The following is a 12,841-nucleotide window of genomic DNA, read 5'->3' as shown; positions in this document are numbered from 1 at the left end:
CTTGTAACTGTAAGTTTAAATCAAGTTAAGGCTCGCGATGCTTGTATTTGTTTTAATGTAGGTCTATTGATTGACAACTAAATTATTTTCTTGAGTTGTAGCCACGAAAGAATTCCGATACGTTTCCACTCGAGAACTGTGGAAGTTCTCTCCGTTGGTCTATTGGCTAGCGCATGTGTCTTTGTTGTACGTGGTTCTGTGAGAGCCCAACAATTAATTTTACAATGTTTCACTTTCATTAATCATCTGTCTCTAGCATAAAGAGCATAATCATGGGACGTTAAACTAAAGGAATTTCATTTCATTGTTTCGATTAATGTGAACCCTTTGGGGGAAAAGGAAGTGAAGAAGAAATTTTCCTTAATTTTTAAAGGGCTACGGGATTGGATAGATTGTCTTTCGGGATTGCCTTGTAAAACCTGATTACAATGTATCTTTCTTTTAGGATTATAATCGTAATCCAGCCTTTTGGTAAATGTGAAATAAAAGTATCGATAAAACATCAGCGTATGGGTAATGTAAGCATAAATATCATTGGTTCAATACACAATAAATTCACAACTTTTATTTATGAGTATAGAAATTCCCTTTGAACTTCCTCTGAATTTCTTTCAGATCCTAGGTCTCTTGTGACAAAGAATTAATTCTATTATCTGTTTTCATACACAATATAATTTTGAAACTTGGGAGCCTAGTGTTGTCTTTGTGTCTGTAATACGTAATCATTTGTCGATTGACTTCAGAAGACTGAGTTTAGCCCGTGAGCATAAGTTGCATATAGTTCAAACATATCAGATGTACGGTCTTGTTTAACAAATCCTGTGTGCACATATGAAATTCAAAGACAAAGGTAATCAATCGTCTTTAAACAGCTGTATTTTTATTTCAAGTGTAAGTACTAAAATGTACTACGTAGATTTCCGGCCAATTGTTTCATCGCCGGTATCTTTGAGCAATGACATAGCAGTGGAAGACAAACTTCGTTCTTCTAACTTGATATTTTGAAAAACTTACGCAAGTGGTTTTGTTACTTAAATACATATCTATTCACTCTAATCAATTTCAAAAGTACCATGAACTTTATAATAACATAATGAATGTAAGAGTTACCCTGAAAATGTATATTGTATTTCTTTTTTAATATGAAATTCATTTTTTCTGAATGTCACGAGCTATAAGAAATCAATTGTCAGGCTCCCCACTTTAAATTTTAATCGCTCCTCTACCGCCTCAATGTAACATTGGGTTTATTTCTTTTAAATATTTTTTTTTTCAAAATATGGTAGAAATACTGGATTTTTAAATTACCAAACCATGCTAAATAATGACAGGTTAGATATCAGAGAAAGTTATCTTTATCTACCTTCTTAATTAGGGGCGGATCCAAATCTCCTTCGGAGGCGGTTAGATTATCAGTTTCTCTCTCACCAGTCTTTTGCAGCACATCCGAAAATGATCTCAATGCAAATTTCTTACTGAAGGTACTGTCAATCGATCGATCACATGGTCCAAGTTGGTAGCAATTTCGAAGACGCCTTATCTCAAAACTACACAATAGAACTTGCTTTAAACAATGAAAGCGCAGTTGCCAAAGTATAACTTTGATTCACAAAGATGAACTTCGAGGTTTCGTTAACAGATGAATTAGGAATTCCTTACACTCTAATGCTACGAAGTTCTCAGTGTTCCTTTGTACAACACTGAGGTTAGTTTATTCGCAAGTTATTGTCATATTAATATGGAGGGTGTATTTTTTTTTTTTTTCAGTCCCTTGAAATGTTCTGAAAATAACTTCCATAACTTTTGAAATTGTGTTTGTCTTAACTTGAACATATGCGTGAAGTGGTTTATTATGTACAGGGCAAAAACAACTGTGATAGATTAATTACAAGTGATCCGGTTAGAAACACTCTTGTTTATATTTTAGTTTTAAAATCGGCCGCCCGCACTCGTTCGCTGGTGGACTAATATGAAGTGTGAACGTGAAATAAAAGCAAGGATAGGAATGTAGAAAGAAGCCTTTTCGAGGAAGAAAATACTATTTTATGAGACCTTGAAAAAATTAAAAAAAAAAAAAAAAAAGCTTATAAAAGGCTTCGTGTGCTGTACGGGTCAGAAACATGGACATAACACAAAAAGGATTTAAAACGACTGGAAGCTTTCGAAATGTGAATGCGGAGAAGAATGGAAAGAAATAGTTGGTTCGAGCGGAAAACGAATGAGAGGGTGTTCGAAATGGCGTGGGAGAAAAAAACAATTTTAGATATTATGAAGAAGAGGGAAAGAAACTGGCTGGGACACTTGGCTAAGAAAGAACTACCTAGAGGGTATCGTGGAAGGAAAGACAGAGAGAGAGAGGGCGAAGAAGACTACAATTAATGGACAATATCAAAACAAAAATCATACGTGAAAACGAATAGGTTAGCGGAAGTCCGTGGAGCATAGAAGCTTTTAAGGTGCGGCAACTGACCTGCCAATAATGGCAGAATATTTACGATGATGATGTATACTTGTTTTCAAGACGTTTCGTATAGTTAATAAATTTGGATCCTAGTAATTATGCTGTCATAAACTGCGCACCTAAATTTCTATTCTACAAGAAAAAAAAAAGTATGGAAACAGTTACTTGCTCTCCCCGTTAGTCGAGTGATTAGCGTGCGCGCCTGTGGTCCACGGGTCAGTGGGAGACCTTCGAAAAATTTGAATGCATTTCGGTAGTTCGGATTCCACCTGAAATTGAAGGTCGACGTCTCATATAGCCTCGGTAGTAAAAAAGGCACTAAACTTCAACCAAGTAATTAGCTAAGTAATAGTTTTATGTAATAACATTTTGTACATACTACCTGGCTCAGCTTCCAACATTTATTATATTCTATATAACAATATATGAGACGTGGACCTATACAGCTTAACATAGGACCCGAACAGCATGAGCTAACTCCAGAACAAATGATGAATTTGTGCAAGATAATATCACATCCGTGGGTTTTCTAGAGTTCTCTAGTTCCTTCCACACTCTGATTCCATAAATTCTTTCACAGTCATCCGTCTTCTGTCTACTTTAGCTTTGTAAGCTAATGAAACAGGCAAATAAATGAAATGAAATGAAATTAGCCTAAAGGACATAACCGTGGAAAGTAAACTAGAAATTTCTTTTCATTCTAAACAACAGTTCTGTGTCAAACTGGAATGAAGGGGAGCGCCAGCATCGTTCTTCCAGGTGGCAAAAATTCTACTCTACTTGCGGCCCTAGCAGTATCTGGTATTTAAATTGGAACACTTAACGCTTCGATGCCTGTTGGAACATGGAACTACTATCAGACCCTGCCTGCACTTTTTTTTTTATGGGATCCAAATCAAATATTCAGAACGTGAAAGGACCTTATATCATTTCCTATTTTCTTTTATTCTTTTTTTTTTTTAATATACAATAAAGCGTACCATTTATTATTTGTTTTGTCACAACCACGTGCGCTTTTGCTATCACTAGACGTAACAAGCCAACAAGGTCATGCTCATTGAAGGAAGGCTTCCTGTAAACGCAAAATGTATACTCGACCTACCTCCCCCACATGAACGAATAAACTCGCCCTCGGCTCGGTTCAGTTCGGATTTAAGGAGTCGGTGACAGGATAGCCTCAATGATTCAGTGATTACCTCGAACAGTAAAAGCTTTAATACTACTATAACCATATTCTGATTGTTAGTGGAGAATAAAATGACTTAATTATGCTCAATAGGATAAATTTCTGTCAGTATTTAACATTTCAAAGGGACCTTATATTAAAAGAACAGGACACATATATATCAAATGTCTGTGTAATGGAATTCAGTGGTGGAACTAGCTCGGGGCCGGGGGGCCTAGACCCCTTTTTTGAAAGTCAAAAATATTTTGATCTATTATTTATAATTTAAGCTATTATTTATAAATGAACATATACTTTGGAAGTTTACACTGAACGCGTCTTGGTTCTGGCTGTGCCACCCCCACCCCCAGCTTTTTGCTTCTAGATCCGCCTCTGATAGAGTTGCTCAGTTCTTATACTAGTGGTGTCTCTAACCCTAATTTTTAATTCTCCCAGCTTTTCTTTTTTCAAACCACATGGAAAACTAATTGGCACCCCTCCCGCTGATCTACTGATCCAGTGGTTTTAGCTAGCTATTAGGCAAGTTGACCAGAGCCGTAGTGTTTCTTCCAGGCACACTTCTGGAGGGGAAATTTGCCTCCCCGTAGTTATATACTGCCCATAAGCTAAATTAAATTGCGAGTATATTTCACTTTCGTGCAGAGTGTGTTCTTTAGCAAATATGGTCTCAATACAGCCCTCTCAAATTTTGATTTTCCCTCCCCCTGACAAACTTTCTGGAAGGAAGCCTGAAGCTACTCTGAATTTAGATAGGAAACAAAACGAACACATGAAGATTTAAAAAAGTAACTTTATACTTTAAGAGCATATTATTTATTTATGTTAACATCGAGAACTTCATAGCATTATTACAGTATAAACTCTTCCATTATCTGTAACGTTGACGGACAAAGGATCGTGAAGCAATTGGGATTTGAGGTTGTAGATTGGATTGATTAAGAAGGAAGGTATACCCCTAGACATAGCGATAGCAGTAACTGGCACTTGACCACATTTCAGCAAACAAACAAGTAAGTTCCGAATGAGTACAGTGCAGCTATCAATATATCCAAATTCTTCCGCCAAGGCAAGTTATGAAATTGATTCTGCCAAGTTCTTGAAAGAAATTTCCTCATTCTGAAAGTATGTATTTGAAGAACTTGATCAAATAACTACGTTACCAAGACAGCCAAATTCTTTGGACGAGGTAAATTATGACCGATTCTGCCAAGTTCTTAAAATAAATTTCCTAATTCTGAAAGTATTTGAAGAACTTGGCCAACTGGTTACAGCAGACCATAACTTACCTTAGCTGAAGAATTTGGCTGTACTGATAACGTAACCGGTTCGCCAAGTTTTTCAAATATTTTCAGAATGAGGTAATTTATTTCAAGAACTTGGCAAAGTCGATATCATAACTTATCTTTGTGGAAGGATTTGGCTGTACTGATAACATAACTACAGGATGTCCAATATACAATGCAACCCGGAGTTTGGGATAGTAGAACTTTTGAACCTGAAGTGATACACGAATAATGGTTATACCAAAACAAAGCCTTGTTCATGCATATATTTTTAAACTAGAAATCAACGATTGAGGTACGCTAGGAAGCACACAGTGTTGCCAGATGTAATTGAAGGTGTATTTTTTTTTTGGGGGGGGGGGGGCAAAACATGTAAACTGACTCATAACTCATACGTATGGATGTTCTGTCGTTAATTTTCAGTTTGTTTAGTTGGAGTAGCTTGGAAACTATAGAATAGAAAAAAGAATTTTTCATTTCCACCGATAACTAATCGGATGAGGCCTCTGTAAAGGGGAACTAGGGAAATCGTAGTTTTCATAAATTAACACTCTGAATTGGCAACTTTTGCTGATGTTTCAGTGCATCAAAAGGTGTGATAAGGATTTGTCTACATTATGCAATTCCTGAAAACAATGAAAAACAAACTTTGAAATTATCATGATAAAACGTTTACTTAGGTCTACATGCATCCGGCAACACTACTACTATCAGAAATGAGTTACCAACTCTACAGCGGATGCTGGGAGTGTCCCCTGTTTTGATTCAAACACTGGTTCACACGTTTCATCAGGTTGGCAGCCACTTTACGAATATTAGAAGTGTTAATGTTCTCATTGGCACTGCAAATGTTCGTTTCCAGATCTTGAATAGTTCGAGAATTGTTCCTGTATACCTCTTGCTTTAAATAGCCCCATAGAAATGAATAGCAGTGTTGACGGGTGCATGTAAGTAAAAATTTTATTATGATAATTTCAAAGTTTGTTTTTCATTGTTTTCAGGAATTGTATAATGTAGACAGATCCTTATCACACCTTTTGATGCACTGAAACATCAGCAGGGTTGCCAATTCAGAGTGTTAATATATGAAAACTAAGATTTCTTTAGTTCCCCTTTACAGAGGCCTCATCCGATTAGTTATCAGTGGAAATGAAAAATTCTTTTTTCTATTCTATAGTTTCCAAGCTACTCCAACTAAACAAACTGAAAATTAACGACAGAACATCCATACGTATAAGTTATGAGTCAGTTTACATGTTTTGCAAAAAAAAAAAAAAAAACCTACAATTACATCTGGCAACACTGTGTGCTTCTTAGCGTACTTCAATCGTTGCTTTCTAGTTTAAAACTATATGCATGAACAAGGCTTCATTTTGGTATAACCATTATTTGTGTATCACTTCAGGTTCAAAAGTTCTACTATCCCAAATTCCGGGTTGCATTGTATATTGGACATCCTGTAGTTGGTCAAGTTCTTCAAATACTTTCAGAACGAGGAAATTTATTTCAAGAACTTGACACAATCGACATGATAACTTGCTGTAACTTGGCTGAAGAATTTAGCGGCATTGGTAAACTTGTTTTTTGTACTCGTTCGAAACTTCGCTTCTTTTTGATACAGAGTGTTTTTGATTGGGATTACACAAAATACTCCAACAATGAATATAGTTTAAATGTTGTTATACCACCTTGTGATGCGGAAGGATTCTGGTGACTTCTAGACGGAATTAAGAAATTAATCAGAGCATAAATTTACAAAACAAGACGAGAAAAAGTTTGTCGGGAATCAAGACGAGATGAAACTTGTAGAAAATTTACGAGACAAGACGAGAAAATTTTATTTTCGTCTCGTCTCGTGGGGAAAACTAAACAGAAGTGAGCACTCACTTTACTGTGGCATAGAACAATATATACTGTAAGCGCAGATCTTAAATGATGATGATGATTGTCTACACATCCGCTCAGTGCACCAACCGGATTCCCCGGTCAAGGTTCGGAGTAAACTTTAATGTTACAGCTCAGTCTTTCATGGCGTTGGTGATGCATAAAGACAATAAATAAATAAATAAAGCAGATAAGGACAAAAGTAAATAAAAATAATTCGTATGGTCTCCCAACTATTACTATTTACGCAATTTAATGTTGGATCAGTGTCTGTAATCTGGGTTAAAGCTAGGGATGACCAATTTCAGAATTCGGAAAAAATCTGGGTTTCGAAAAATCCCGGAATTTTATAAATTCCGGAATTTTTCAGAAATCCAGATTCCGGAAAATCTTAGCCATCCCTAGTTAAAACTAGACATGACACTGATGCTGATGTCAGTTATTAAATGCGTGTAGTGGTGCCTTAAATAAAGCAACAATCAAGTCGATATATATATATATATATATATATATATATATATATATAAACGGATTTAGAATTTAGATTTCTGAGCTTTCGGCATCTATGGCCATTTAACCCGTCACGTATGAGGGATAACGTCCCCCGGCGAGTACACTGTCCGGGGAAATGAAAGGAAGGAAGTGTCCTGGGACCTATAAGTTATGTACCACCCCGGCATTTGCCTGGCGTGAATGAGGAAAACCCCATCCATGATGACTGGCCTGAAAAAGCTTTTCACACTTTTTCGACCGAGTGCGCCTACTAGCAATCGAACCCGGGACCACTCGCACCGAAGATGAGAGGGTTAGCGACTACGCTACATAAAAAAAGAAAAGTATCGTATGTCCTCATATTATTTGTACAAATGCTCTACGGAGAAAATGCACAAATATGCAAATAAAATAATACTCAAGAGAAAATCTCTTCCCCAATTAGTTCCCGTACGTCAAACAAGGAAAATGAGTTGAACGAACCAATCACTAGTAGGAGGAAAACAATGATCATACAAATAAAGTTGCATGCGGCAATAAGAGATCATGCATACATTTTGCTCTATCGTTTAAATAAACAAACCGCATGATGATCTTTAGGATGTTTATACCTGATAACCCAAAGATGACTGGTTGGGGAATTTTCAGACTAGTATCTGGACACTGCCCAAAGGAAACATATTTCTGAAGCAAACATTTTCTATCTATATAAACGTCAAAGAAAAGGCAGCTAAGATCTAGATTAAGGAATGTAGTAAACAATCTTTTAATGACCACTGAATATTTTAATATCTTAACAGGAAATTGATGCAAGTTAAAAACTTCAAAAACATGTAGGAAAAAATAGAGACTTAAGAACATAATAATAATACAAAAAGAACTCCCTTGTGGCTAAGTGGTGAGCATACACGCACTTTAGCGTGGGAGACCCGGGTGCGATTCCCGGCGAGAGCTCTTGTGGTTCGGATCTCACGTTAAACTAAGTCCACGTCTCATACAGCCTCGCTGCTGAGACACGAAAATAAAATCAATCAATCAATCAATGTACAAAAATGAATTCTAACAAGTGAGCTGCGGTAGACCTCCAAGATACATGGATTTAATATTGAACCCGGAAGTGGTAAACCTATAACTTCCGGTTTCAATAGAGGAGTAAGATTGGATATGGTACCTGTTCTTGAGACTCTGAATCCATATGAAAATGCAATTTGTCGCTACTTATTACAATCTAAGGGATCAGAATTGAAACCGAAAGTTGTTCTGGTGTCTACAGCTTCTGGTTTTCCACAACGGTAAAGGTGAAAATAGATCCTATTCTTCCGACATTAAATCTATATAAAATCTCTTACCATTTATTGCCCGTTTTCCTTCATGGCAACCAGTGTTGAAACCGGAAATCACTGATTTTTTTTTACCATTTCCGGTTTGAATAGACGGTTAAGAAAGGAATGGAACTTACTATTGGGATACTAAATGTTACTATTATATATATGTATTACAGGGTGGACTGGCCATTATCTTGATACGCCGTTGTTACTTTTAAACTAGTAGATTAAAAGCGCTGGAATTTTGCACAATACAAATATCGACAAGGGAGCATTGTGTTAAAAATGTTGCCAACCTGGTATAAAGTTATATTTTCGAAATGAAACATCGGGTTGTTACAAATTTTAAATCTGCATGCTGAACATAAGCTAACAAGGAACCCTAGGTATCTATCAGAGCCCGATTTTCATTAAACTTTGTGTATAGAGAAAGTACCTCGGGAAACTCGCACAGCCAAAATTTTAGCTGCAGTGTCCAACACGTTGGGACACTAGGGCTCGAGAAAGATCAAAAGTGGAACGTCAGTACATTAAGGACATGGTGAGAAAATGCACGTTTTTCTTTAAAACTAATCATTGTAACGACACGAAATGAGAATACATGGATACGAGATGGTAGATATGATCTGTTAAATGTGATTATATATATATATATATATATATATATATATATATATATATATATATATATATATATATATATATATATATATTCGCTGTCTTGAAAGAGGCCATGTTGAAACTGGTGCGATTGGTGTAAATGAGAAGAGGATCATGTAATGCATCAGTTTGAACGTAAATAGACACTAAAACTTGTTGGTGAAGTCTATTGTGGGATCACATTTTCCTGTGCTTCTGGCAAAATGGTTTAGGTACAAGACGAGCAAAGGTATCTCATAACACTCGAGCAAATGGAGGGTAGGGAGTGCTATGAATGGAATGATATGACGTTCTGATTTCTGTTTGAATTAATGGAAATATAGTTACAAGTTAATGTCAACTATGGCATTATTATGAATATTCATCCCGTCATATCAGCACATCCACCAATTACATGTTAATTCTGACACAAATTATGTAGTGCTAAAATTATATTTCGATCTGTTTTTCTAGTTACACTGATCCCACTAATAGCGCTCTATAACCTGCATGTGCTCGAGTGTCATGACTTTGCTCATCTTGTATGATACCTAAACCACTCTACCAGAAACACACGAATAATGTAAAGTCACAATGGACTTCACCAACAGGTTTTTGTGTCTATTTACGTTCAAATTGATGCATCGCATGACCCTCTTCTCATTTACACCAATCGCACCAGTTTCAACATGGCCTCTTTCAAGACAGCGAATATATATATATATATATATTATCACATTTAACAGATCATATCTACCATCTCGTATCCATGTATTCTCATTTCGTGTCGTTACAATGATTAGTTTTAAAGAAAAACGTGCATTTTCTCACCATGTCCTTAATGTACTGACGTTCCACTTTTGATCTTTCTCGAGCCCTAGTGTCCCAACGTGTTGGACACTGCAGCTAAAATTTTGGCTGTGCGAGTTTCCCGAGGTACTTTCTCTATACACAAAGTTTAATGAAAATCGGGCTCTGATAGATACCTAGGGTTCCTTGTAAGAATATTACATTTATTTACAAACTAAGCCGCTACAGTATCACAAACATTCACATTTTTGTGACTTCTATAACAATTATATTGCAAGCAGAGCGGACGCACATCTAAATTACCTTAGTGTCTGATACATACGATGTACTTCGAATAAATAGGGACAAAGCTGGAAGAGACTGAAAATTATCAGAGTTTATCATTTCTAGAAGTAGATTTTTATAAAGAAAATCCGACCAAAAACGGGGCCTTCTACATATACCCCCGGGATACAACTAATATCTTATTAATGTTACTTAAAAGTATTATAGAAGTACAGAACTTGCAGCGACTTTCAATATACAAACAAAGTTTATGTCACACTGAGGTTAAAGTCTTGAAACAAAAATAGGGTCTATTAGTCCTCCCCGGTGATCTAACGGTTACCGTGGGGCACCTTTGGAGCACGTTGGCCCGGGTTAGATTCCCAGTGGGAGAGTACTCAAAATTTGAACCGCATTACGGTGGTTAGGATTCATCCTCCTCCTTGTTTTCAGATATATTTAACAGATTTTGCTTTGCTTCTGATCTGATAAAAAAGCATTTAATATTTGCAAAATAAACGTACAGCATTCTTAGATTTTACGTCAACGTGAAAGTTTTAAATAAAATGTATGTAGTTCTTCTTTATTTGTTAAATTTTGCACACAAAATTGTTTTTCGTATTATAATAAATATTAGGTCTGAAGCAGAGGGTACAAATACAATACTGGGATCTTTTTAAAAATAAGTGCACCTTTGCATCTTTCTACTTTTTCGTTCCCTTGCTCTCAATTTAAGTTTGAATTTATGTTTTACGTCCTAACGCAACACCAGCATTGAACTGTATTGTTCTGAGACTTGGACATTACGGAAGTTAGAGAAGAAATATTTAGAGAGCCTAGAAATGTTAGAGGAAGATGGAGAAGATAACATGGACAGAGAGAGAGCAACAACGAAGATGTTTAAAACGGATAGGAGAGAAGAGGATACTTCTGATCAACATCCTTTGTAGATAGGCCAATTGGATTGGATACATTTTGCGAAGAAATGATCTTCATACTGCCATAGAAGGAAAGATGGAAGGAAAGCGAGGAATAGGAAGAACACAACTGAACGATGATTTGAAAAATAGAAGGAAATATTGGGAGTTAAAAGAGGAAGCTGAAGATCGAAAAACGTGGAAGGAACATTTCCAAAAGGCCGAAATCTAAAATTGAAAAAAAAAAAAAAACAGTCCCAGAACCTGCCGAAAGGCAGAATACATAATAATAATAGTTCAACACCAAGGTTATGAAGATTGGTACCTACTACTAACAGGCTTTGAATATCACAACCAGGACTTGAATCCAGCGTATCAAGATCGACCCCTCACAGTATATATCGTTCCCCACCATGTCGCTAAAATCAAAGACAATTAGAAAGGTCACGATATGTCATTGGTAGAGCAATATCATCCGGTGGAGTGCAACTTCGCTACAAAGATTTCAATACATGAAACCGAGTATGCAAGGATAGGGTTCAATGTCCAGTTTCCTATAGACTGCAGCTTACAATTACGAAATGTAAATGTAAGGAAGCCAACGAATATAGACTTTCTGAAAGACATGTTCAATGCATGGTCTTTGTTCCACAAGTGGCCCGAAGCTCTTTGCCGTGGCCCTCGTCCTTTTCCAAAAATATGTATTTAACACGCAAGCACGATTAAAATAAATCTAGGTATTGTAGTTACAGTTGCAGACAGCACGTAGCCAAAATTTATTTCGGGACGGATCCAACGCTTTTGGGAGAGCAGGCCAAATTCAGCGGGTTCTACGGCGCCGGAACCCCCTAAATTTTTGCTGGCCCTCTAAAATGTTCACGGTAGGCTTGCAAATGAACTATAATATGGTGATGAACTATAATATTGTTGGATCAGGCCTTCCCTTAACTTTAGCCGGGCTCCCATACACTTTTGGGCTGGCTACCGGCCTGAGGGGTCCCAAATTCAATATGACGACAAATAATATTAATATTTATAAAAATCGCCCCTAAAATTAGACTAAATTTACAGAAAAGTTGAATTTTGGGGGGTCTGTATCCTTATGACCTACACCCTGCCTACGTCCCTGACTAGAAAAACAAAAAATAATTTTGCTAAATACTCGTAGCTCAATTACCACTTACAAAATGCTAGTAAAGAGACTTTGTAGCTTTTAGGTTGCGACATCATCACATGTTCTATAAGATATGTCTAGAAAACAATCTTCTGTTAATTCCCTAACATTTTGTAAGCAGTAAGGGATTAGTTACATTTTAAATTTAAATTATTTCATTAGGTTTGTATTATTTACTCCCTTTCCCTATATTTATATATAAGTTAAAGATGATTGTAACTTCTTACATTAAAAAATATTTTTTTTTATATATATATGGTAAAGTATATCGGGGATATCAGAATGACTGAGTTTTACCTGCATTATAAATGTAAATAAATAAAATAGCAATGTGATACCATAATAGTTCGTTCCACAAACCAGTGACAAAATCACTGATCATATAGTGAATCGAATTCTTCACTCC

General features: G+C 36.3%; 1 protein-coding gene across 1 annotated transcript in view; it reads right to left on the bottom strand.

Annotated features, from left to right (window-relative positions):
- Window positions 1-12,841, bottom strand: part of Lerp (lysosomal enzyme receptor protein) — a 502,993-nt gene that overhangs the window by 204,454 nt on the left and 285,698 nt on the right. The window lies entirely within an intron of this gene.

Source organism: Thermobia domestica, chromosome 10 (genome assembly GCF_964235325.1).
Source record: "Thermobia domestica chromosome 10, izTheDome1.hap1.1, whole genome shotgun sequence".
Classification (NCBI taxonomy): Eukaryota; Metazoa; Arthropoda; class Insecta; order Zygentoma; family Lepismatidae; genus Thermobia; species Thermobia domestica.
The sequence above is the reverse complement of the archived record's forward strand: the minus strand, read 5'-3'. Positions and strand labels throughout refer to the sequence as shown.